We start from the raw sequence: 27,902 nt of genomic DNA on the forward strand, positions 1-27,902 counted from the left end.
CTATCTGCCTATCTCCTTTTCCACCTACCCACTCCACCCTCTCCTCCCTGACCTATCACCTTCATCCCCTCCCCCACTCACCTATTGTACTCTATGCTACTTTCTTCCCACCTCCTCTAGCTTATCTCTCCATGCTTCAGGCTCTCTGCCTTTATTCCTGATGAAGGGCTTTTGCCTGAAACGTCGATTTCGCTGTCCTTGGATGCTGCCTGAACTGCTGTGCTCTTCCAGCACCACTAATCCAGAATCCCTAAATGAGCTTTCTACTCTGACCTCCATCACACAAATGACTACCAGTAGGGCAGGGAAAATACTTCAAGGATATCCTCAAAGCCTCACTGATAAAATGCAATATCCCCAATGTCTTATTGGAATCTCTTCCTGAAAACTATTTGAAGTGATCATAACAAGGTCAACCACATGGTCCTCATAGGATATGAGTTCCCTGATTAGGAATGTTAGTTTGGCCCAATCTGGGAGACCTCACAGATAAGGACAGGACTGTCTGAGAAAAAAAGCACGAATGTCAGACATCTTGTTCACTCTGAGAGCTGGCTCTGAGGGAGCTGAATCAGTGTCATAGTGTGTAAATAAAGGGTGATGGGATACCGGCCCCTGTGGACTTATTTCACTGCCCAAACTGGAGAAAAGGTAAATACACAGGAGGCTGAAAGAACACCTCCTGCGTATTTGTGGGCGGCACGGTGGCACAGTGGTTAGCACTGCTGCCTCACAGCGCCAGAGACCCGGGTTCAATTCCCGCCTCAGGCGACTGACTGTGTGGAGTTAGCACGTTCTCCCCATGTCTGTGTGGGTTTCCTCCGGGTGCTCCGGTTTCCTCCCACAGTCCAAAGATTTGCAGGTCAGGTGAATTGGCCATGCTAAATTGCCCATAGTGTTAGGTAAGGAGTAAATGTAGAGGTATGGGTGGGTTGGGCCGAAGGGCCTGTTTCCACACTGTAATCTAACCTAATCTAAAAAAAAACACAGCAAGCTAGGCAGGACTATGAGGTGGAGAAGTCAACATTTTGGGTGTAGCCCTTCTTCAGGACTGGGGGTAAGTGTAAGGGGAGCTGCAGGTAAAAGGAGTGGAGGGGGCAGGTGGTGAAGTAGAGAGAGATGAAGACAGGTAGAGGGTATGACCTGGTTGGTTAATGGTAGGAATGAATCTGGTTGGTGGCTTGAAGGAAGGGTCAATAAGAGGAATGGAAAGGAGGGGCGGGATGAGGAAGGGAGTAAGGTGATGGAAAGGGAGGTTATTGGAAATTGGAGAACTCCAATGTGAGTCCTCCGGGCTGCCCAGGTGGAAAATGAAGTGTTGGTCCTCCAATTTGTGGTCTGATTCGTTGTGGCAAATGAGGAGGTGAGGATGGTCATATTGAAAAGGGAGTGGGAAGGAGAAGAAGCATCTGCAAAGCTGCCAACGATCTCTGAGAGATTCCAAGTGGAAGCTAAGCTTTAAGAGGAATAGTAGTATGCAGAAATCCAGGAATCCATCCAGCTATCTCTTTGAACGCCTGAGGCAAGGTGTGCAGATCCAGCATTGAGCTGTTTTGTCATCTCAGCCCCCACAATGCTGGAGCGACTGCATAAGAGAACTGTCTTTGAGGGAGTGAGAGTGATAATTTGACAAATCTGTTGATCTGTAAATACAATGCATAACATCAGCATCAGCACTAGAAGTTTTTTTTCACCTAAGGTATTATTGGAATTGACTTTTTTGTTGTAACTAATTATTTCTATTACGTGGAAATTAGAAATAATAGAAACATAGAAAGAATTGTTTAATAACATCAGAAAAAAAATCAAATTTTAAAAATGATCGGGTAATGGAGTAAAGTAGAATCCTGACTGATGTGGTCAACTGAGTTTAAATGACTATCAGCTGCATTGTCAGATATGATTCAATCAGCTCATGTTAATATATTATTAATGTATAATAATGTTTGCCCTTAATTTTTATCAAACTAATATTTTGCACAATATCTAGTCACTTGACTTATGTGAAACAGTGAAAGAAAGCATACTATAGTTGTTGTTACAAAGTTACAGAATTGGATAGGTAGCATTGACAGGATGGATCTGAACTTTTGATTTCTAGTAGCAGTTCAGGATTTGAAAGTTGCCTTTGCAGTTTTAAATGAAACAGAGACTAACTTCAAAGTCCTGAACCTGACCTAATTAAATCCCTATATTTGTAAATGTCACACAGGATATAGAAATATTAATAATGTTGGAAGTCAATAGCATCTGCATAAGAAAAGAGAAACTAAGATACTTATCAATGATGATAAACTAGCAGTATATTTCCAGCATTTTCTGAATTTCATTTGACTTGATCTTGCTGGAGTGAGGCATCTTGCACAAACCACGTAGTTTATGGTTTAACTTTTTTTTTCCTGTCATCTTTATCTAGAGTTTGCTGCAACTGTGAGTTAATAACAGAGCCATAGGGCCCATAAGGTATTTTGGATTGTTTAATGATAGGAACAACATTCTATCTCTTCAACCAATAGGTTTTAAGGACTGGGAAAGAAGTGGAAGAATAACAGAGAATTAAGAAGAACAGAAGGTCATTGGATTTCACTTTACAAATTTCTAAATGTAACACACTTAGGCGGATGTGGTTAAAAAGCTCTCGGGGATATTTTTCTTTATCAGTTGAGGTATAATGTATAAAGCATGGAGATGCTGCAAGAACAATAGAGTATGAATTGAACTCATCTGGAGAACTGCATATATTTCTGGGAGACAGAATTGATTGATTTTGTATAAATAGATGGTATGTTATAAAAGGATATCAGCCCTTACATTTGGTAGCCAATCTTCAATATGCTTATCATGTTTGATTAGTATTGTCTGATCATAAGTCTTTGTTATATTGCTTGATTGATTTAGCCTGTGGATGGAGCTAGTGAGTCAAATGATTGACTTCTGCTGGAAATTAGAGATGCTGCATTTAGCTTTGACCACATTTTAAAGTTCTTCACAGCTCTAAGATGCTTAAGGTGATGTGTCTAAATTATTTGAATTTGGAATGATCTTTGTTTGACTCTGAGATATTTAAGACACACAGTAGCTCAATTGCAGCACTGCACATAGTAAAAATGATGAGTCTAAATGTATGGAATCCTACCCCCACCCCGCATCATTTCTTTCTTTGTGATGGGTTTTGGGGTCATACTTGATCTGATATAACAAAGGTCAACCAGCAATCCTGGACAGTGTCACTGAGCAGAAAGATATCAACGATATTTTAACAATTTATAAGGCAGTAAGTGTTTTTTGGAAAAAACAAAAGAGAAATGTGATGACTGAACAATACACACTTCAACAGAGATATCATGGAAATGGTAAGCCTATAAAATGACATGGGGCAGCATTACTGCAATTGGTCTCTGCATGACAACTTGCTCAACTAAAAATGAACTAATTTGTGATCAATTAATTAAAAGTATTTCAATTCCACAGATTAGGGAAGGTCTTCTGGAGGATGATGACCTTGAAAAATCTATGGCCTTGGCAGTTAAGTCAGTGTTACAGACACACACAACCCAACCAGCTCAAATGTAAGGGCAGGGCAAGGAGATCTCAGAAATCTCATCAACATGTGCCCAGTCCTGACTAGATAACCTCAAAATAGTGCCTAAACTCTGAAAATGCTCAGTGAATTACAATGCTACATCCAACTTCAGAGAAAAAAGTCACTACTTGTGCTCAAAATGGATGCATTTTTCAAGGGAATACAGATCATCAAAGAAAATGACTTTATCATTTCAACATGTTGCAGAGTGTTTTTTTACCTGTTTTACCATGTGTACAACAAACAGTAAAGTATCCAGCTGTTTTAAGAAATGCAAACCTTGAGACCATTAGATATTGGAGCAGAATTACGCCGTTTTGCCCTTGAGCCTGCTCTGCTGGTCAATCATGACTGATATGTTTATTAAACCCCTTCTTTTGCCTTCTCCCCATAAGCTGTGATTTCCGCATCTATCAAAAACCTATCTATCTCCATCTTAAATACATTCAATGACTTGGCCTCCAGAGCTTTCTGCAGCAATAAATTCCACAAATTAACCACCCTCTGACTGAAAACATATTCTCTTCATCTCAGTTCTAAAGTGTTGTCCCTTCACTATGAGGCTGTGACCTCGGGTCCTAGTCTCCCCTACTCATGGAAACAACATCTTGATGTCCACTCTATTGATGCCTCTTATTATTCTGTAAGTTTCAATCAGATTCCCCACTTCATCCTTCTAAACTCCATTGAGTATAGACCCAGAGTCTGAAACCACTCCTCATAATACCATCCCTTTATGCCCGGAATCATACTTGTAGACCTCTGGAACCCCTCCAAAAGCAGCTCATCCTTTCTTAGATATGGGGCCAAAACCACTTATGATATTCTAAATATGGTCAGATGAGAGCCTGATACAGCCCTAGCAGCATGTCTCTGCTGTTGTAGTCCAGCCATCTTGAAATGAGTGCTGACATGCCTTTGCCTTCCTAACTGCAGAGTGAATCTGTATGTTAACCTTAAGAGAATCCTAACCTTAGACTCCCAAGGACCTTTGTGCTTCAAAATTCCAAAGCCTTATCACATTTAGAAAATAATCTGTATCTTTATTCTTTCTACCAAAGTCCATGACTTCTCACTTCCCCGCATTGTATTCTATCTGCCACTTTGCCCATTCTGCCAGATGTCCAAGGCCTTCTGCAGCCTCCCTGCTTCCTCAACACGATCTGCCTCTTTGTATCATCTGCAAACTTGGCAACAATGCCCACATCTACTTCATCCAGATAATTAATGTACAATGTGAATAGTTGTGATCCCAACATTGAGACCAACACAGGTCACCAGCCGCCAGCCTGAAAATGATCCTTTAATTCCCATTGACTGCCTTCTTCCAGTCAGCCAATCCTCTATCCATGCAAGTACCTTGGCTTTGGGAATGGGGTTAGCTCAGTCGGCTGGATTGTTGATTTACAGAGCAGTATGATGCCAACAGTGTGGGTTCAACTCCCATCACCGGTTTGAGGTTACCATGAAAGACTCTCCTCCTCAACCTCTTTGCTCATCTGAGGTCTGGTGGCCCTCAGGTTAAATCACCACCAGTTGCTTCTCTCTAATGAGAGAGCAGCCCCTATGGTCTAGTAAGACTACGGAGACAAAATTCCAACCTTGGCTTTAACACCATAGACTTGTATTTAGCAGCCTCCTGTGCGGCACCTTGTCACTCTCTAGAAATCCAAATAGGTCATGCCCACTGGCTCTCCTTTGTCTAAAGTGTCATTACCTCCACAAAGAATTCTAACGGATTTGTCAGGTATGCTGTCTGCTTGGTAAAGTTGTCTGACTTAGCCCTAGTTTACCATGCACTTGCAAGTTCTTCACAGTCTCATCCTTCATAATGAACTGTAAAATCTTATCAATGATTGAGGTCAGGCTAACAGCCTATAGTTTCCTGTCTTCTACCTTCCTCCCTTCTTAAACAGGGAGGAAGTTTGCATGTCCTATCAGACCAATGCTGAGTGATTCCTGAAAGACCATCACCAAGTGCCTCTACAGTCTTGACATGGAAAGATATTTACTCAGATAAATGTCTACAAGAACCTCAAAACGTCACATGTGAAAGGAAGGTCATTTCAATGTGAGATGTGTGACTTTGTAACAGACATCCTTCTCACTGCAGAGATTCTGCTGATACATACCCATGAATGAACTTTCAAATGTGAATTAATGTGATGAAGCTTCTGGGAAACCCTCTGTACTTTTTAGATGGAAGGGGACAATTTGATAGCCAGAAATCTGCCAATAATGGAGAATTATGTGTGCAAATGTGCTTAGTGTACATACCACTGTGACAAAACCTTCAGCAAATATGATGAATTAAAGATGCAGACAAAAGGAGCATTTTATCAGAATTTGGTCAGAAGAGGACACATGAAGATAGTAATCAAACTTGTAGTAGGTGTTAAATTTTGTTTGTCACAGACCATTCTTAAGGCTTCAATACCAGTTCATGGGAATTTCAGAGCAAATAAAATCACAAAAGGACAAGAGTAAGCAACAGAATATGTTGGAAATGTACAAGTGTAACAGAACCATGATTGGAGATTGGTTTTGAAACAATATGACCAAATTGCAGCGTGAACTCTGCATCATCTCTATCATATCTAAAGCAGACCATGCAATTTCTTGACTCTAATCCTTATGTGTTAACGCAAATCTCTGCTGTATTTTGTGGTCATGTTTATGAGCACTATCTGGGATGGGTTGGGTAGATTTGCTACAATCATCTTTCTTATCAGTCATTTGTTTGAAAACAAACACTAGTGTTGTTGCATGTACCCAGATACAGTGAAAATGTTGTTTTGCATGCTATACAGGCTGATTCATAGAATTATAGAATCCCTACATTGTGGAAACAAGCCATTTGGCCCAACATGTCCACACTGACGCTCTGAAGTGCAACCCACCCAGACCCATTCCCCAACCCTATTACTCTACATTTTACCCCTGACTAATGCACTTAACCTATACATCCCTGAACACTCTGGACAATTTAGCATGGCCAATTCACCTAACCTACACATCTTTAACTGTGGGAGGAAACCAGTGCACCTGGAGGAAACCCATGCAGACATGGGGAGAATGTGCAAACTCCACATATACAGTACCATACAAAGTGCATCACGGTAGCAGAACAGACTGCAGAATACAATATTACAGTCACAGAAAAGAGATCAGAATTAACATTTGCGAGGTCCTTTCAAAAGTCTGATAACAGTGGGGAAAGAAGCTGTTCTTCAATCTATTCGTATATGTATTCAAGCCTCTGCCTAACAGAAGAGAGGGTAAAGAGAGTATAACAAGGGTGGGAGGGGTTTTTTGATTGTTGGTTGCTTTCCAGAGGGAGCAGGAAGTGTAGATGGAGTCAATGCATGGATGGCTGGTTTGTGTGATGGACTGGTCTGTGTTTACAACTTTCTATTAATTCTTGCAGTCTTGGAAAGAGCAGTTTCCATGCCATGTCATGCTGTACTGCATCCAGATAGGATGCTTTCTGTGGTGCATCTATAAAAATTGATCAGAGTCTTTGTGGACGTGCTGAATTTCCTTAGCCTCCTGAGGAAGTAGAGGCGTTGTTGTGCTTTCTTGACCATCACAACAACATGGGTGGACAAGGACAGATTGCTGGTGATCATCACTTCCAGGAACTTGATGCTCTCGACCATCTCCACCTCAGCACCATTGATGCAGACAGGGGCGTGACCTCCATTTCACTTCCTGCTGTCAATGACCAACTCGTTTGCTTTGTTGACACTGATGGACAAATTGTTGTCTTTACTTTGTGCCATTAAGCACTCAATCTGTTTCCTGTATTCTGTCTCATTGTTGTTTGAGATCCGACCTACAATGGTACTGTCATCTGAAAACTTGTAATGGAGTTGGGGCAGAATTTGCCAACACAGAGTAAAAGGAGTATATAACGGCTGAGTACATAGCTTTACAGCTCACCTGTGTTGAGGGGGTTAAGGTGAAGGAGGTGTTGTTGCCTATTCTTGCTGATAGTGGTCTATGGGTCAGGAAGTTCATGGAATAACAGAGGAGGGGAGCTGAGACCTAGGTTTCGAAGTTTAGAGATGAGCTTATTTGGAATTGTGGTGTAGTCAATAAGTAGGAGCCTTACATCAGTATCCTTGCTGTCCAGAGGTGCCATGGAGATGACTTCTGCCATGGGCCTGCAGTGCCAACAGGCGAATTGCAAAGGTCCAAGGCATTTTGGTAGGCTAGAGTTGATGTGAGCTATGACTATAATTATGAAGGTCAGAGCCACTGGACAGTAGTCATTGAAGCACACTGCATGATTTTTCTTTGGCACTGAGATGATGGTGATCTTCAGGCAAGTGGGTACCTCACATCCTAGTAAGGAGAGATGAAAGATGTCTGTGAGTACTCACTCCAGCTGGTCTACACAGGATCTGAGTGCAAAGCGAGGTGCACTCATCACTTCCACATCAGGTGGGATATAAACCGCTGTCAGGATAGTGGAGTCGAACTCGCCTGGCAGTTAGTAGGGATGACTCAGATATTCTCAGTCTGAGGAGCAGTAACTCACCACAATCACCCCATCAGAGCACCAGGAGGTTGTAAGGCACAGTCAGGTGTAGCAGGAGTGAGCTATGCCTATGTAAAACAGAGCATAAAGTCATCTCCCTATTCCTTTTGGAAGGTGAGTCTAGCTTTAAGTTCACCCATTTGTTCTCAATGGCTTGGATGTTTGCAGGAGAATGCAGGGAAAGGGGGATTTCAAATACTGAAGTTTTAGTATCATCTTATGTTCAGCATGTCTCCACATTTCCTGGGCAGGTGGCTGCTTCCAATTGATCCTAGGCATCGGTGAGGGAAGGCTGCTTCTCCGGAAGGAAAGTGAGTGCATCTGATGGAGTCCTGGGCACCAGTCTTGCCCTTGCGCGTTCTGGGGAGTCTTGTAGTTGGTTCAGTCAGGCCTCCTTGATGTTGGGTCATCCCGGGGTCAGATATTGTTCTTGGTCTGGTCAGGCCTTCCTTCTGGGTTTTGCGATCAGGCTTTCAAGAGGCCAGAAGGCCTCTGATCCCTCTGGACTTGCCTCCAACGTTGGCAATAGAACCTCGTTGATCAGAGAAACCTGAAAGCAGACTTAAGAGAACATTGTTAGTAGTTCTGATAGACTTTGAATTGAGGTTTAGAAGAGCAGAATGATCATAAAATATGTAAGAATAAGATTTGCCGTTCACAGCTCACAAAATGTTGCCACACTCAGGTTCCGTCTTAGTTCACTATTAGTCTGTAAGTGGGGAAGGATGTCCACACAAAGTCTTTGGAAGAAAATAGGGTCAGGTTTGAGAAACTGAATAGGTTTATTGCTTCGTTCTTAGTGACTACTTACATTACCTCTGAGTTAGGTAATAGTCATTTGTAATACATTAGGCTGGATCTAAGAGAGATCATTGCTAAGAAACATTCTGGTATGCACAACCAAACAGTTCATGAGCTTCCCCTATGAAAAGCTCTTTTCTATCTGGATGGGCAGAACTTATCTTGTAATATAAGTTAACACTTTTTCAGGTAGCAACTACCTGCTGTAAATCCCCAGGGAGATTTGACCCCATTTGGAATGAGTTTTGTTTTTCTTGTGAATAATATTAATATTTAAAATACTTCTATTTTCAATTTTAATATTCTGAAATAAGCTCATAAAACTTTGGTGATTCCTTCGAATCATTGAATATATTTTCTTGGTTTATATATTTCACAAAATCTTAACTGTATTTGAAACTATAATGAGTAACACAGTTAATAAAAAAGTATTCTTTAAGTGGGAAGGTGATGCTTTTGCTGCGTAAGAATGTATAGTTGTGTTGTCTTGTCTCCCCCTCCAGCAGCAGCAATGTATGGTACATTCCAGTGATGTTAATATGTGTGTGCTTCTGTTCCTGCTTACAGTAGAAGCAGTTGGGGATTGGCAGTGATCTCCTGTCATTTAGGTTGCAAGAGTGTGAGGATTCTGTAGTGTTCAGCTGATTGCCTGGCATCCACAAAGGAATTAGCTAATTCTCATCAGAAACCTGACAGACAAGCAGGGCTTGGTATAATTCAGCTTGTTCTCACATCAGGAATCTGCAGGATATGTTGAAAGAAGATGAAAGTGGATTTATTTCGTCTTCTGTAGAGTGCATTTTGGAGGGATGGGATGGCCGGAACCTCTCAGCGTGGCAAGACTTCAGTATGGTAATGTGAACTGGTGGGCTTGTGTATAAGGTAGAATGTGCATGTGTGTGTGTATCTGTATTTTCATTGTATTGTATGCTTTTGAAAAAGAGAGCCTGCTTAATGTGTGACTGTAATAGAAGCTCGTCACTTAGGGTACGAGCGGTGTTTGAGATTGCATGAACATCGCAGCACAGAATTTATTGTCAGCTTGCCAAATTTACGTTGTTGGGTCAGGAATGAGTCCCAAGATCAAACGGAATATCATTTTCTTTGAATACCTGCTGGTTCAAGGTTACAGCACAGCTGTTTGTGGACTGCACTCAAGCTGGCATTTAATGCTGTGAGTACGTTGCCCTCTGTTTGGTATCGATAAGGATGAATGTGATGCACTATCTATCTTTATTTCACTAACTGACTCCTCAGGTACTCTGGCAACTGTCTCAAGAAGAATAGGCACTTTCTCTAATAATTCACCAGAATCACTCAACTTCTCCTAGGTAACTGTTGCAACAATCCTTTTATAGTGGTGCTGAAAACATGTACTTTATAAAAGGGGTCCCTGCTTGTTTTTAAACTGACATTGCAGACTTCCAGGGTGTATTTGTAATTTTTGTTTTAGTTGGAGAAGGTCGCATCCTTTACCTTTCAGAAACTCAAATGCTGCATATTAAATAATACTGATGCAAAAAGCTGATTGTTTGCCTCTGGTTCATGTCACCTATTTTCTATCTCGTTACACTGAAGTTTATTAAATAGGAGTCACTGACCTCCATCTCTTGCCCAGAAGAGTTTTTTCTTGCTGTTTGAAACATGAAGAGGAAGGCCACCTATGCATGTTGATTTACAGAAGAAAGCCCATTTTTCCATTAGTTGGCTCGTGAAAGAGCAAAGTGAAATTTAGATCTCGGAGATCCAACTTGAACCACACACCTTAATTACAGAAAAATAAACACGATTTTTCTGTAAAGTTGTTTCAGTGCCTGTATCAGCAGAACATGGTGTACTAAACTTCAAAAATAAAACAGATGAGCCCTAATATACAGCGAGAACATTTATTTAATCAAGTAGCACACTATTATTTGAAGATTGAAGTTTCATTACACTGACCTCCAGCATTGATAATTTGTTTCGAAAAAAGGATGTACAGTCTTATTGTGTTTTTGTTATACTTATTTTGATATTTGGATTAAAATGATTCAATTATATACAGTTGACTTACGTGGCATTTCATGGAAGGTATATTGTGTCGCTCAAATTTGATATTGGCTCCAATAAAGAAAAGTGCAGACAGCTTAAAACAGAGCTGGAAATTATTCAACAAACATTCACATACAGGGAGAAACAATTGCCAAATTGGTCTTCCTGTTTTATCGTGTGCAAAGTGACTTCAAAATGGCTTCACCCTAAGGAAGCTGAGGTAGACTCCAACAAAATGACCAGGAGTTTGTAATCAAGCCCAATAATCATTGAAACTTGCCTCTCATTCAATTTTCTTTTTCTCAGCTATTCCACTAGAGGGAGTTCCATGCACAAATAAATTTTATCTCTTTCACTGGGTGGGGATTGGGGAAAGGGGAAAACAACAAATATTGTTGACGGATGTTTGAAATTTTGAACAGATGCATCAGAATTAAAGGAGTGAGTATACCAACAAAATGACCAAGTGAGATTGCACACCTGTAATGCACTTTAGTTTATGTATATCCGCAGTTGCTTTTAATTGGCAGAGATATTCTTGGGATGTTCAGAGTCCCATTGAAAGCACTGATGAGAAAAGTCGATGCCACCAACATACCAGTCAAGCATTGGCAAGTACAAAGAGAGCAAATGCAGGGAAAAGAAAACATGCAATTTAACAAATCTGCATTGAAATGTGAAGCTTTAATATTGCCTTTTGGAAGAGTTAACCATTCAGTCTTTAAACAGGATTAGATTTTGTGTTATACTAAAGTATTTTTGAAGCCCTTGTGGAAAGTGTTAATTTGATAAATTCCTGTGTATGATCAAATTATTTGTGAGTTGATTCAAGTGTGCAAGTGTTTCATTACTTTGGTCCAGATGACACTACTTAACTGCATAGTTCTAGCCTTCTAAACAGTGCCTGCAGACAACCCCATTCAGTGCACTTTCCTGCACAACACAGTTGCTTTGGTAGCAATCAGCACAGTCATGGAAAACGACGAGAAAAAAAATGACTTAACCTGTATTGAGGAAATTCTGTGACATTCTATCAATTCATACTTGATAATAAAACATAAAAAATAATGTCGTTTTCCCTGTATAGCAACTGTCTGAGAAAAAGTGATTTTTGGTATAGAGACAGGATTAATATCTTTATCATCCTGGATCATATTCCCAGCCGCTAGACTTTTCTCTCAATGCTGAAATGGATGTCAAACGCCGTACCCTCCCTCCCGAATCATTCTGATAATATCCAAATTAACATAATAGATTAACATAATGAATGTTTTGAGATTCATATGCCTCTTCTGTGCTGACAGCCCAGCTGAGGTGGTTGAGAAATGAGATTCTGTTCGTACAGAAGAAAGCACTGTGGGAATTCAGTTCATGGCTGGTGAACTGTAATCTCATCTCCTTTCAGATCCACAACATTGTCAGAAACTAATACTGCATTCTTAATGATGAATTTATGGGCACAGAATATGAAATAACTCCCAATGCTATTGCTGCTGCACATGTGGAAAATTTGCCTGTCAATATAATTTGAAAGCTGTGTAGCAGAAGATGCAAAGATTAAAATATACATATCTGTACATGGGCACTTGGCAACATTGTTTCTGAGGGCATGTTCTTTTTTCCCAATGACCGAAACATAGATCCCTCTACCCAACCTATTTCCAATGCTGGCACAATGATAATTTTGATTTTTAACCACAAATCAATTAAAAATACTTTGAAAGCTCCATGCATTAACAACTACTTTTTAAAGTAAAACTCTTATGAGATTTTCAAATTTCCATGTTGAGTATCTTAGTAACTACTGTAAGACATAATTTACAACCTTATACATAATTTACAACCTTATAGAATATGTGCTGCAACAAGTCCTATAATTATTTGTTTTAAATGCATGCAGATATTGCTGGAAATCTGCAGGATGTTTTCAGAGTAGAAAAATAGAATTGGTAAATTAGGTAACCAGACAATGTTTGCTTATTTATTCTGTCAGCGCTGTCTTTCATTCTTGTCATTGTTCAAGGAGACATGTTGTGCAGGAGGCTTAGAGCTATTAAGAGCCTCATCCTGCAGGATAACAACCCAGGTGCCTTGTGGAAGTAACAGCCTCAGGCTATTGTTTCAGTGACTGCTTCACTGTGTGCCCCTTTAGTCCTCATTATGAAGTTGAATAAAAACTAAACTCGCTATCCTACCAATCTTCCATTAACATTTGATTACAAGTTGAATAATTTCTCAATGCAAACAGATTTGTTTTGAAGCCATAGCCGTCATATTTCTTTCAGTGCATATTCTAACTTCAAGTTTGAAATTAACTTTTTGGATGTGTTATTCTGCAGTTCAATGCAAGCAGACCTTGGAAGACATTGAAGACCTTCCAGGATGTACTCTATCATATTCAAAATGCGTTCTCATTGCACGGGGTTTGAAAACAAAAGTTGAGACGTTCTTATGATTTCAACACTTGTGACTGCACATTTGAAACTTAATTTGAAAGTTGTGTTATCCTCATAATGTTGCATTCTTTAAGGATTCTTAAAAAGTGTAAAATATGAGTTCACTTGATACTTGAGGAAACACATTTATTCACATTATTCTGATGTGTTGTACTTTAATGTGTTGCCTTGAACCTGGTTAATAGTCAATCAATCAAATCATTTTCAGGATTGCTGAAAAATCATTTAAATTTGAATGACTATGCTTAGTGCATGACCTGAGATTTGTACAGTATAAATCTAATGGTTGTATACCTTTGTGGATTGGTGTGATTTGGACTCCGGAGTATTTGTTGGTATGCAGCTTGCCATCATAGTAATATTATTTTTGACAGGTAATAATACATCAATGTGTAAGATTTTTACTGTTAATACATAGAAGAGAAAAGTGAATTATCAAAGCACAATGAAGAACATGCTTTTATAACCTAGCCTGACTGTTCAATATTTTCAGTTGATTTTATACAGTGTAGCCCTTCTGGAGCTGAATGCCTTGGGAGTTCCATTTCATTCCTGTTTGTTGTATTTCATCAAGATACTAAGCTTTTATGCTGGAAGAAAGTAATTGTTTGATGGAATCCAAACTTTTCAAAAAACATTGAGTAAAATGTACATGGTATGATTTTCAAATGAGGGATTGCAGTGCTGGCCGATTAAATGCCCTTTACATGCCATGTTTCAATCTTTAAGGAGCCCAAAGCAATATTCATATGAAGATCTCCGTGCAGTTGATGTCAATTATGGAAGGGCTCCCCCTGTTGAATAACGGGGACATTTACATTTATCACGTACTGCATTTGCAAACTCGGAACACATATTAGATTCCATAGCACCCTGTTGTCTATGCAGTATGGATTTGGTACCAAAATAATCTCGTGCCCAATACCATATGTGTCAGATTCCAATTTTTTGAGGAATTAGCTTTAGGTATTTGGGCCAGAAGTATTTGGAGTGTGTGAATTGTGATATCAGTCAATGTACATCACTGACTTAACACCAGAACTTACAGGTCAAATAATGCTTTGCCTTAAACATTCACATTTGACACATGCATTGTCACAGGAAGGACTCCCCTATTGGTCAGATTTGAAGATATCATTAACCATTCCCAGACTAGTTGCTGATACATTTCCAGTCACTTTTTTGAGCTTGGATGTGTTGCTTGTCTGAATTGCAGAAAGTTATTGAAACCATTTCCCTTAAGGATACCTTACCCTAACCAAACATATTTATTCTTTAAAAGGTGTCAGATTGACCAGATTTTCTTGTGCTAATGAAAAGATGAGTTTATTAGCTCCTTAAACACAAGAAAAGATAATAAATCGTGACACACACACTTACTGATTGGAAATATGAATTGAGTAATAAGCCGACAATTAAAAATATATACAGAAATTTCTAGGTTCACGAAGAGCACAAAGTGAAATATTGCAGCAATTAAACTGAATGATATCAGTAAGGCTGATGTTATTAGTGAAACAGTTGAATTTGAGATCCTTGGCTTTGACGATGGCTTCACTGGCTGCCCTGACGTCTAGACTTCTAGAATAAGAGAGAGAGAAAGGTTTGATTTAGCTGCAGTGCAGTGATGTCTATTGGTTGTTCTGAAGCTGTGACTTTCACAGTACACTAAACCACACAAGCACATCAACCCACTATCATGCTGTGACTGGAGCTGCAAAGATTTTAACCCTTATCTTTTTGTATTCCTGAGAGGGTAAAATACAAGTATGTCTTTCGACTCATACCCACATTTTGGGATATAATCCAAAGGAGCTTTTGCTTCTCAGTAGGAAAGCTCTATCAGTTTTTTACATTGCTTTTCTTCCTTTTAAGTCCCTCTGTTTGAAGTTCTTCTAACACTCTACAGGTGTGGCAGGTTCACATCGGGACTTTCAATGAATTCAGTGAATGCCATTATCAGCAAATATATTTTCAATCATTCTGAGCTTATATCTCTGTTTTAAAAAAAGCCTTGTTTAAAAATGCATTATGTTCATAAGTCATTCAGGGCTTTGATCCATCATTGTAACATCATCATGAAGGCATCGACCATACACTAAGAAAACAGTCTGAACCTGAAGAGCAAGAAGAAGCAGAAGAAATGATGTGAAGGGAGGAGGCACTGTTATATCCCCATTAGGGCTGGGCTATCTATAATTACCACAACTGTTCCCTGGAACACAATCCCAAATCTCTACTGAACAGTCCCACGCATACCTATTTCTCAATTATGAAGTATCACAGCATTCTCTTAGCCACTATGCTAAAGTAAGAAAACTACATAGCAACCAATCCATACCGAGGTCCAACCAACCATCCAATGTCCATACAAAAATAAAATAATCACCCTCATGAACCCCCATAGTGTCTGTTTTGCTGTTGCCTTTGCCAGATCTGGTATACCTGTACACTATTCCCTCAATGGCTACAGCATGGTACCTGGAAAGCTGCTGACTTTCAGGCTGCAGATGGCTTTTCTCGATGCTGTCAAGCAACTCTGGGCCTTGAAAAACTAGCTGCAGATTGCACAACCTTAGCATCTGTGCTCGCAGTCTGCATCTACTGACTGAATGGCATGGATATTGGCAAGAATGCACATGACAGGTTCATGTCCCACATAGCTTTTGGTGATAACAATCCTGGAAAGTTATTGGGTCACAGATTGTTGGCCTGCTGTAACACTCTGAAAACCCCTTAAGCAATGGCATTTAAAGCCTGTATACAACAACAAGCTAGGACTTCATGACCTCAGTCTGAGCTTCTACTGCCGCTCTGGGCACTGGGTAACTGCTGCTTGTGCTACGATGAAAGCTGAGATGTGTCCCTTGGGTGCTGCATCATGGGCAGGTCCATACATGTTTTTATGGAGCTAACTGCCATTTCTATACTGGAAAGGATGAACTGAAGGCTTTACATGATGCTCTGAACAGGACTCCTTCCTGCTTTTTGACATTGTGCTTTCTGGCAATCCTACTATTGCATGGAACATTTCTGTGTGCATGACCTTTTTTTTCCTCATCTGAATCCTTTACAACCGAATTTGTCTTCAACCTCTCCCTTTATAATACTGACACTTGATTTTCTTTACCCCCTACTTTGACAACAGTTGACTCAAACCCAATGACTCACTTTATATTGGTTCTGTTTCTATGTACTCTTGAAAGAACACGAAGTGGCAACATCTGAACTTGTGGCTGCAATTGTGAGATTGAAAGATAGTATTTCAGCACAACAGGTAGCCTTTCATATTGTCACACCTGGTGGCAGTTCTCAAATATTTGCAAAGTAGAAGGGTGGTACATGCGAAGGTAGGGAGTTGGTGTTTGGCTTGTTGGGTTGAGGGTAGGGTCACAGGGAAGCAAGAACAACAGATGATAATCAGATTGCTACTCAAAAATGATTTTGAGATGGAGGGGAAGTGGGTTGTAAGAAGGTCGATAAAGTTTTCATTGTGGTTTCAGATGGAAAACCAGCCATGACATTACTTATGACCACTGCAATGATGGCAAGCACTATTTCCTCCATTTGGCCAGTTATTAGTGTATTGAACTCCATTTGTTAGTGTGTTGTTGTTTTCTTATTCTGGACTACTTTTTTCTGATAAAATAGAGGAGTGTGATGTGATTATTTCAAGTCACATGCTTTGTATCATTGAATTGACAGGATGTGCAAGCTGGAAGATGTCTGTGACTCACAGTCATATAGTGTGTGAGGATAATATGAGGTTTATGAATATGTGTTCTGACTCATTCTCGATAGAGAGACTGAATTGGTAAGTGAAAAGAATGTGTGGATAATATAGCATTTCCAAATATTTACATATGTACATTACATTTGCACAACAATGGCCCACTTGTTAGGATATGACATTTAAAGGTGTATTCAGTGACCTTGACTAGTTGTCTGAGATCATCAAGTTGTTCCTGACCTGTGACCAGGTCCTAGGGTCTAGACTGTTGTCATTGTGCCATTGATAATGAAGACTACCTGCTCTCACGACCTTCCTCATGTCTTTATGTAGGTCATCACAACTCTGGCGGAAGAAAGACATTTCTTCTGTCCACCTGGTGCATCAATGCCTCACCTGCATCAGAAAAACCTTGAAGCAAACCTGCTGTACCATTTACACTTTTCTTTCTGCTCAGACACTCTTGTGTGACCAGTTACTGCAACCAGTATACACCTTATCTTTAATTTGTGTTGGTTAGTTTTAAGTGCTACCAAATTTGTATGAACTAGGCACTTAAATGAGGCATGCAACCACTCAGTAGCCTGCAGCCCAGCTGTAAGCATGCTTCGCTTATTTAAATGATCAGACAGCATAAAGTTTGCATGCTGTCTGCACCATTAAGAATGTGAATTAATCACACAGCACTATTCCTGTTCCCATCTTCCTGCATGATCTCTCTCTAAATCTGATAATTTTGTTCCAAATGCGGAAAATTATGTTCACACATGACTGACTGTCTTCTGGAAGTCAGTAAAGTAAATAATAAGGTTCATATCAGGAAAGGATAAGGGATCAGTTAGCTAGAAGGGAGCAGAGACTATACCCCAGCGCAGTGCTGGGGCCTCAAATATTTATTATCAAAATTAATGATTTTGGTTGAAGAGACCAAATGTAGAGTAGCTAAATTTGCCAATGATACCAATGTAACTAGGAAATTAAGTTGTCAAGAGAAGGTAGCATGTCTGCAAAGGGTTATGAATAAATTGAGCGGGCAAAAAATTGTCAGATGACGTAAAATGTGGGCAAATATGAATCTGTCTGGTATGGTAAGGAGAATAGAAAAATGGTGTGCTAAATGGAGAGAAATTGTTTAACTCATTGGCACAGAAGGATCTGGATGGATTGACACATCAGTCACAAGGTTACTCTGTAGGTTGAAGAGGAAGACAAATAACCTACATAAGTTGGGAAATGTTCCTGCAGCTTGGGCCTTGGTATGACAACATCTATAGCCTGCATTCATTGGCATTTAGAAGAATGAGAGGTGACCTCATCGAAATATGGCATATTGAGAGGATTTGATAAGCTGAGTATAAGGAGGATGTTTCTTCTTGCGATAGTGACTAGAACGAGAGGATATTGTTTAAGAATGAGATGTAAATGAGGAGGTTTCTTTTTCATCTCTCTCAGGTGTACAAGTCTTCAGAATTTTATTTCCCCAGAAAGCAGACATTATTGAGTTAATTCAAGACTGAGTCAGACAGATGTTTGATAGACAAAGGAGTCAAGGGTTTATACGAAACAGACAGGGTGAGTAGAGTGAAGAGCAGAACCATGATTGAACTCTATTGAAAGACAGACTAGGCCCAATGGTCCAGATGACCCACTCCTATACCTTAGTCTCAGTGTCCATTGTGGTCCAATCTATTAGCTCACATAAAGCCATTTCCTGCCACATGTTTCTTAAGTATGAAAAATGCAACCAATTCCTTTCCAATGAGTGTCTGTGCTTATAAACCTAGCTGGTTACCTTACAAATGAGATTTCCAGTGACTTCCAAAGTCATTCTAAATGAAAATGCACAAGCTGCACTGTGGACCAATATCTGCATCATCCACCACTTCACAACAGCCAGCTCTATCCAAAGTTCATGGTTCTTGCTGCTGTCCTCCAAGATCATTGTTATTTTTGCCTCACCAACTGTTGTATCCACCTTCAGCTTGCTAGTAGGTTTGCTGTGGAAAAGAAGAGATAGTGTTCAAGGTGCTTTAAACACGTACCAAAATTTTCTTCAACAATCAGTGCTGGATGTCTTGAAATGCATAAAGTTGGATAAATCCCCAGGACATGATCAGGTGTACCCTAGAACTCTATGGGAAGCTAGGAAAGTGATTGCTGGGCCTCTTGCTGAGATATTTGTACCATCAATAGTCATAGTTGAGGTGCTGGAAGACTGGAGGTTGGCTAATGTGGTGCCTCCAGTTAGATCTCACTGAATACAGGGAGAACAAGCCATTTGGTTACGGATAAAGCTAAAAGCTTTGTAGGCACTTTAAAATAGACGGTTTGGCCTGAAGAATACAGTTAATGTTTGTTCTCTTTTCTATATTCCCCATGTTTTCCCTTTTTTTATTCTTGGAATAAGTTATTCCTTTTTTTAATAACAGGATTTTCTGATTGGAAATTTTGTGGATGTTCTTTGTTGTCTCTCCCCTTTTTTTGTTTGTTCTGTTTCTCTTTTAGTCACAAGTAGGGGTGACATGAAGCCAGGGATGGGTGGACTGCTCATCCTGAGTTTGTCTTTTTTATGTTGATTTAGGATCATCTCTTTGTTTTCTTTTTCTGGCCTAAGACTGGGGCAGGGCACAGTCCGGGTTTGAAGGAACTGTGAAGGAGGGGATGGGTAGGGTGGGTGCCCCCTATGGGCAGGGAGAAGAGTCTTCCATTCAAGGTTTTATAGTTGGTTTTCTTTGTAGTTTTTTGTTTGTAATAATTGTTTACAGTTATGATAGAGTAGTTTTTGTATATATAATTCTTCGACTCTATGAGTCTTTATTTACTTATGCTCGGTGTTTTGTAAGCATGGTTCTCCCTGTGAGGGGTTCAAGGGTCTCTGAAAGGGGATATGGCTAAGAGTCTTATTAAATGGTGCACCTGGAACATTAAGGGAAGTAATTCACCTGTTAAAAGGAAAAAAAGTGCTTTCTCGCCTTAAGAGGGAAAGGGTTGATATCACTTTGTTGCAGGAAACCCATTTTGATGATGGGGAGCAGCTGAAATTACAACAGGGGGGATTATGGCTGGGTATTCTTTTTATCCTTTACTACTAAAAATAGGAGAGTGGCGGTACTTATCCAGAAAAGTCTTCTGTTCACATTATTAGAGCAGGTGAAAGATGAGCAGGGACGGTTTGTGATACTTAAAGCCCTGATACATGGAGAGGAATATGGCATTTTAAATGTCTGCTATCCTCTGGCACATCTCTTCAAATTTTTGAGTAGTGCTTTCTCTAAGTTGAGTGCTTTTGGAAAATGGCACATTATTATGGGGGGGATTTTAATTGTCTTTTGGATCCAACAGTGGACAGGATGCCTTGTGGGCCCCCAACTATTTCTATACAGACCAAGCAGGTGGTTGACTTATGCGAGGAGTTGGGGCTGGTGGATATTTGGAGATGTCTTCATCCTACCGGCAGGGACTTCACCTTTTTCTCAAACCAACATAAATGTCACACAAGGATTGACCTCTTTTGGCTTCCTCGACCCTTCTGGATTCAATTTTGGTTTTAAAATTGGGAATATAGGTATCTCTGATCACGTGGCAGTATGTTTGAGGTAAAGGCCAAGAGTGAAGGACTAGGTTTGCGGCAGTGGCATTTGCACCCTTTTCTCCTTAAGGATTCCAAATTTGTGGAATACTTTTTGAAGGAGTTTCAGGAATTCTTGACTATCAATTCAGGCATGGCTAGTAGTCCATCTATGTTATGGGAGACTGCTAAGGCCTTTGCTAGGGGATTAGCTATTTCCTATTCGGCTAGCTGGAAATGACAGGAAGGGGAACAGTAGTGTCTACTTGAGACGAAGTTGAAAACCGCCAAGGCAGCACATTTTGCACGGCCTTCGGTGACTAAGCTACAGCGGATCATGGCCCTCCGGGCTGCCTTGAATTCAATATTGACACAAAACGCAAAGAAAAAACTTGCTTTTGCTAGACAAAGGTTGTTCGAATATGGGGATAGGCCAGGGAAATATCTAGCATACCTGACTAGGAAAAAGCGTGGTCCCCAATCCATTACTGCAATCAAAGACACCGCCGGGGTCCTTCATATGATGCAAAAAGATTAATGAGGCTTTTCAGAGCTTTTACTCTGAATTGTATTGGTCTGAAGGTTGAGAGGATAGGAGGGCTAAAATGGAGATCTTTTTAAACAACCTGGACCTCCCAGGGTTAACCTTGGAACAGGCCTCTCTCCTTGATGTCCCCTTGAAAGTTCAGGAAAGACAGGAGGCAGCTAGGCAACTTCAGAGTTAGAAAGCGCCTGGCCCTGATGGTCTTCCAGGTGAGTTTTATAAGGAGTTTATGGGGATTCTGTCAGGGCTGATGTTGGAGATGTACAATCACTCCTATATGCATGAATGCCTACCACCATCTTTGAGAGAAGCTAATATTTCCTTAATTCTTAAGAAGGGGAAGGTTCCTGAGGATTGTGCCTCATACAGGCCCATCTCTACTACATTCAGATTTCAAGATTCTGTCCAAGATCCTGACGCTGAGATTGGAAAGGGTGTTGCCCCATATTGTTAAAGAGGACCAGACAGGCTTTATAAGGGGCTGTAGGTCCTCTAATAATATGAGAAGGTTGCTGAATATGGCCCAAGTTTGTCAGCAATGATCGATTCAGGGGTTGGTGATTTCCTTAGATGCAGAGAAAGCATTTGACTGGGTGGAATGACCATATCTTTTTTATGTCTTAGAACAAGTTGGGTTGAATGGAGTCTTTGCTAGGTGGGGGGAGGTATTATATCGCCATCCTCTGGCCACAGTCATCACCAACGGGGTGAAGTCTGGGAACTTTAGGATTGGTCGGGGTAGCCCCCTCTCACCGCTGCTGTTTACGTTGGTGATAGAGCTGCTGGCAGAGGCCATTCATCAGAACATCCACATAACTGATCCAAAAGTGGGATCGAGGGCACACAAGATTACATTGTTTGTGGATGATGTCCTTCTGTTTTTATCGATCCCAATGACCTCCATATCCCATTTGATACAATGTATCAATTCATTTGGGGCTATTTTAGGATATAAGATTAACTTTGCAAATTTGGAGGTTATGCCTTTGGAGAACCTTAAGGATGCACCAGAAGTTGAAGGTGGCCCTAAGTTCCCTTTTAAGTGATCACGGGCAGGGTTCCAATACTTAGGCATTTTTATTACCCGCAAGTTTGATCTGTTACTTCGGACTAACATTGCTCACTTGTTCAACAATATTAAGCGAGATCTCCAGAGATGGGAGGTTCTTCCAATTTCATGGCTGTGCCGAATATCTCTCATTAAGATGAATGTTCTTCCTCGTTTGCTTTATCCCATGCGTATGCTCCCTATAATGTTTCCCAGGTCTATGCTGCAGACGCTTATGGGGTGGTTTGGTTCCTTTGTCTGGCATCGTGGGCAGCCCCTCATCAAACTTACTAAATTGCAGTTGCCTCAAGGAGGGGGAGGAGTTGATTTCCCAGCCATCAGGAGGTATCAATTGAGTTCCCTGCTGTTCTTTCTCTGTGATTGGGTAGATAACAATCCAACGATCCAAACTCAATATGGCTAGATATTGAGCCTGAAAATGTGTTGCTGGAAAAGCGCAGCAGGTCAGGCAGCATCCAAGGAACAGGAGAATCAACGTTTCGGGCATAAGCCCTTCTTCAGGAATGAGGAAAGTGTGTCCAGCAGGCTAAGATAAAAGGTAGGGAGGAGGGACTTGAGGGAGGGGCATTGGAAATGCGATAGGTGGAAGGAGGTCAAGGTGAGGGTGATAGGCCGGAGTGGGGTGGGGGCGGAGAGGTCAGGAAGAAGATTGCAGGTCAAGAAGGCGGTGCTGAGTTCGAGGGATTTGACTGAGACAAGGTGGGGGGAGGGGAAATGAGGAAACTGGAGAAATCTGAGTTCAGGGGAAATGAGGAAACTGGAGAAATCTTTTCAGCTCTGATCTCCAGCATCTGCAGTCCTCACTTTCTCCTTGGATATTGAGCCTCCCAGGCAAAGTGCCCTCTTATTAACCTGTTGTTCATGGATAAGATGAGGATAGTTATGGGTCACTGCTGGAACCCCATTGTCATGAGTACAGTCAAGGCATGGAGGGCGATGCATCAGAGTGAGGGTTTTTTATCCAAGAATTCGCCACTTACACCTATAGTTGGCATGCCAGGATTCCGACCAGGGATGATGGACTCAGGGTTCAAACTATGGGCAGCGAGAGGAGTTTCTAATTTGGGAGACTTGTTTGAGGGGGAGGTTATGATGTCTTTTGAGCAACTGAGCCGTAAATACGGGTTGCCCATCAGAGATCTTTTCCGGTTTTTTCAGGTTAGGGATTTCATACAAAAGAAGACTACGCTTCTCACTAAGCCGTATAAGCCCGATTACAGAGAGGTTGTTGCTACGTTCCACAAGCACCCTTTTTGGTTAGTGCCCTCTATCATCTGCTGGGTGGCAGGCCTGGCAGGATATTAACTGGTTATGTGAGGTCTGGGAGCAAGGGTTGGGAGTGGAGATCTCTTCTGAAACATGGGAGAACATATGGGAGAATGCTCGAAAAATCTCAACCTGTAATAGGACTTGCACTACGCAGTTAAAAATTCTGCACAGGGCTCACCTGGCACCAGACTGTCTGGCGAAGTTTAGAAAAGGGGCATCTTCAGTGTGCCCCAAATGTAAAATAAGTGTAGCTACTCTTACTCATTGCTTCTGGACATGCTTCTGGACAGGGTCCGTGTTTATTGGAGTGCTATGGTGGGAGAGATAGGGAGGGTATTGAGGACTGAAGTCAAAGTAGACCCGATATCTCTCCTCTTAGGTCTACCACATTTACCATCTTTAGATGGGCATGGGAAAAAACTATTTAATATTCTTGCATACTGTGCATGGAAGAATATTCTGATGAATTGGGTGTCTGAGAACCTGCCGGGCTTGCTGGGATGGCAGAAATTAATTATGGTGCTCATTCCCTTGGGCTTTTTTCCAAACATGGTGCACCACACTACAGACCATTTTTATAAGACATGGCAGCCCTACTTGAGCTATTTGGATATGGATTTGTCAGTTATCTTAACTAGGGTGGTTGGTTACCCAGGATGGTTAGATTTGTCAAGCCCTGGGCCCTGGAGGGGGTCTCCTGAGTTAGTACGGGTATATATACAATGCTCCCATTCCTTTGTTTGGGAGCTTTGCATCAAGCATAGCTGTTCCGTATTTTGTGGTTTTTTTTTGCTTTTCTTTCTTTTTTTGGTATTGTTTTGCACAGCGTTAGGGTTTGTTTTATATTATAGGCTAGGTTAGTTGTTAGTAGACAGTAGTTGGATTGTATCTTGTTTTTTTTTCTTTTTATTATACTGATATTTGTTACTGATTGTATTTTTCAATAATTTTATATGTTTGTAAAGTTAAACAAATTTGCTAATAAATATATTTACAAAAAAAACACAAATTCTAGTCTGCCTTCAGTGATCTAATCATTGTTAATAATTTACTACCCTTTAAATCATAAATACTCTGTCATGTGTTTTAATTCCACAAAATTCCTTTTTTTTAATGTTGACAATCAAATCTTTTGTCTAAAGATGGATACTTATTGTTAAATAATTAGTGTTATGCAATAAGAGAGATTCAGAAAAAAATGCAGATCATTCCTTAGAGAAGCAAATTTTGGAACATAAATGTGACTTTGTTAAATGTTAGGAATAGTCTACTAAATAATAGAAATAAAAGCATTGGAGATTTTCAGATCATAAAACCAGATACCATGACGAGCGAGTTAATGCACTAAAGGTTCATCTTTGATTGGCTGGATGTTTATCTCAGTCCTGGCATGTTCTTTCAATGGAAAAACAAATTGTTGGAAAACAGAAAGTAATGGTAATTCTCATAAGGTCTGCTTGCATCCATAGAAAAGCAGAGTTAATGTTTTGTATTGAATATGGTTCATCTTCAGAAGTGAAGTACTGCATGCATATATTCATTAAAAAATCCATTGGCATGTTTACATTCTACAACTTATTAATGTCAAATTTGTGGAGTGTTATAGTCATTTGGAAAAAAGCATTCATCCTCTTTCAATGCCAGCTGAAGAAGCAATTTTATGCCACCACTCTGTCGTGTTTGTTAGCATCTAAAAAGCAGGACTCATATAATCAACCATAAACTCTGCTGAGTATTTCCTGTTTTGTCAGTATTTTCTGTCTTCATCCCCAACTTTTGTGCTCACTAAGGCACAGCAAAAATGTATCTTCCTGGCCGCACTAAGAATTTATATTCACAAATAGTTTGCACAACTCTTTCGTAATTATTGTTTTAAGAATGATTGTTAATAATAAAAATGAAAGCTACCCCTTTAACATCTCAATCAGTAAAATGCAATTTTCTATGTTGAATAACGTACACATTTTACAATTCTTTTACTGGATGTACCTTACTGGCTGGGCCAACATTTATTGCCCATTCATAATTGACTAGAAGGCAGTTCAGAGTCAAATGTATTGCTGCGAGTCTGGAGTCACATGTCGGCTAGATCAGGCAAGGATGGCACAAGCCTCCCTAAAGGACATTAGTGAACCATGTGGGGTTTTCCTGACAATTGATAATGGATTCACGGGTTATCATTCGACTCTCAATTCCAGACTTTTATTGAATTCAAATTCCTCCATTTGCCATTACAGGATTCGAATCTGGGGCCCCAGAACATAAGCTGGGTCTCTGGATTAACAATGCAGCAATAATATCACTTAGGCCACCGTCTGCATGCAACATAAAACAAGGAAATCTTAAATATAATTGACAAACTTTTAAACAAATTGGTTTTCCAATAAATATGGGATCATTCACCTTTTTAAAGAGGCGGTTTATGTTGTCTGTGTAATTGATGCATTATCTCATCCTCTAGAATGTCCTTGCAACCTTTAATACATTATTTATACAAGTTTCCTCCTATGCCTCAATTCTGTTGTCTAATTTGATGAGAAGGTCTTTGTGTGGTCACATTCTTGTCTTTCTGGCCATAGTCAGCATATCTGAGTAATATCTTCTCTTTCCGTCCCGATATCCAAGCTTTACAGTCCCCAGGGATTGATCCTTGATTATTTTCTATGCCATATTAAATGCTATTGGTTGATGACACAATCATTAGACATGGGTTTAACTTCTATATTTGTGATAGAAGGAAGCAATTCTACTTCTCTATCTCTCTATAACCTTCAATTTCCTCTGTGTTCATAGACAGCTTGTGGAACATCCAATCCAGGATTGTTAAATAAGGTAGTCGTTCTCAAAGGATTAATTTTGGAGACTGCATTAAATTTTGCCAAAAAAGTGATGATGGCATATGTCTTGGATGCAGAAATGGGAGAATACCTTTGGATCTTGAAGGGAATAGAGATTTCATCCATGTCTACAGGTAGTCTTCATGAAATTATCTAATTAGCTAATGTATTTGGAGTTATTTACTATATCAGAGCTAGTTAGACCACACTTAGAATACTCTAAGCAATTTTGGACTCCATTTCTAAATAAACATATACTAATATTGGAGACAGTCCAGAGAAGGTTCACTAGGTTTATTTCAGGTATGGAGGTATTTTCTGAGGAGGAGAGGTTGAGTAGATTAACCCTGTACTCATTGAATCTAGAAGAGAGAGCAGTGACTTTGATGAAACACATAAGATTCATAGGAGTGTACATGTTGAAGGCTGTTTCGCCTGTGGGAGAGTCTAGGACCACAGGGCATAATCTTAGAGTAATAGATTACACAGTTAAGTCACAGATGAGAGAGAATGTTTTTTTCTTTCAGAGGATATTGAGTCTGTGGAATTCTTTACCGCATATGGAAGCTGGATCTTTATGTATATTCCAGGTGTTTAATCACTAAAGGAATCAAGGGTTATGGTAAAAAGAGACAAAAGTGAAATTGAGGATTATTAGATCAACCATGATGTCATTGAATTGAAAGAACAGACTTGATGGGCTGAACAGTCTACTTCGACTCCTAAATTTTATGGTCTAATATTCTTACACTATCATGAAACAAATGGCTGTGTCTTGTTCAGACTCACCAGTGGCTGTTCCGAAACTACTATAAGCCAAATACTATAAGCCCAGTCAAGGAATGAAGAATGGTGGAAGCATCCCTTGACGCACAAATACCACAGGGATGAGATATAATTTCATTCAGCTGAATACGGGGAAAGTGAAGACATATCATCATTCTCTACCATAAACTCTGTAACTTTAGTACCATCTGTTATCCTCCTCCTTGATGGTTATCCCAGACTATTCAGTAAGAACAGAGAGGATGATAAAAGGGTTGGGGGGGGAGTGGCATTGTTAATCAAGTGTAGTATTATAGCAGCTGAGATAATGTTTGAGGACTCATCTGCTGAGGTAGTTTGGGCTGAGGTTAGAAACAGGAAAGAAGTCACCCTGTAGTCCTCCAAATTGTTACAAGGATATAGAGGAAAGGATAGCAAAGATGATTCTTGATAGGCGCGAGAGTTACAGGGCAGTTGTGATGCGGGCTTTAACTTCCCCAATATTGACTGGGAATTCTATAGTTCAAGTAGTTTAGATGGGTCAACTTTTGTTCAATGTGTGCAGGAGGGTTTTTTGACACAGTATGTAGACAGGCCAACAAGGTGCGATGCCATATTGGATTTGGTACTGGGGAATGAACTCAGCCAGGTGTTAGATTTGGAGGTAGGTGAGCACTTTGGTGATAGTGACCATAATTCGCAATGG

At 40.2% G+C, this 27,902-nt stretch overlaps 1 protein-coding gene across 6 annotated transcripts in view; it reads left to right on the top strand.

Annotated features, from left to right (window-relative positions):
- The window catches only part of tenm1 (teneurin transmembrane protein 1), a 2,412,691-nt gene that overhangs the window by 1,305,678 nt on the left and 1,079,111 nt on the right, over window positions 1-27,902 (top strand). For 2 of the 6 annotated variants that reach the window (XM_043704867.1, XM_043704866.1), the window contains exon 1: window positions 9,517-9,779. The exons of the other annotated variants lie outside the window; for them this stretch is intronic. The gene's annotated coding sequence lies outside the window, so the exon portion shown is untranslated. Of the gene's footprint in view, window positions 1-9,516; window positions 9,780-27,902 lie in introns of those variants that run through there. 6 annotated transcript variants of the gene reach the window in all.

Source organism: Chiloscyllium plagiosum, chromosome 15 (assembly GCF_004010195.1).
Source record: "Chiloscyllium plagiosum isolate BGI_BamShark_2017 chromosome 15, ASM401019v2, whole genome shotgun sequence".
In the NCBI taxonomy this organism is placed as follows: domain Eukaryota; kingdom Metazoa; phylum Chordata; class Chondrichthyes; order Orectolobiformes; family Hemiscylliidae; genus Chiloscyllium; species Chiloscyllium plagiosum.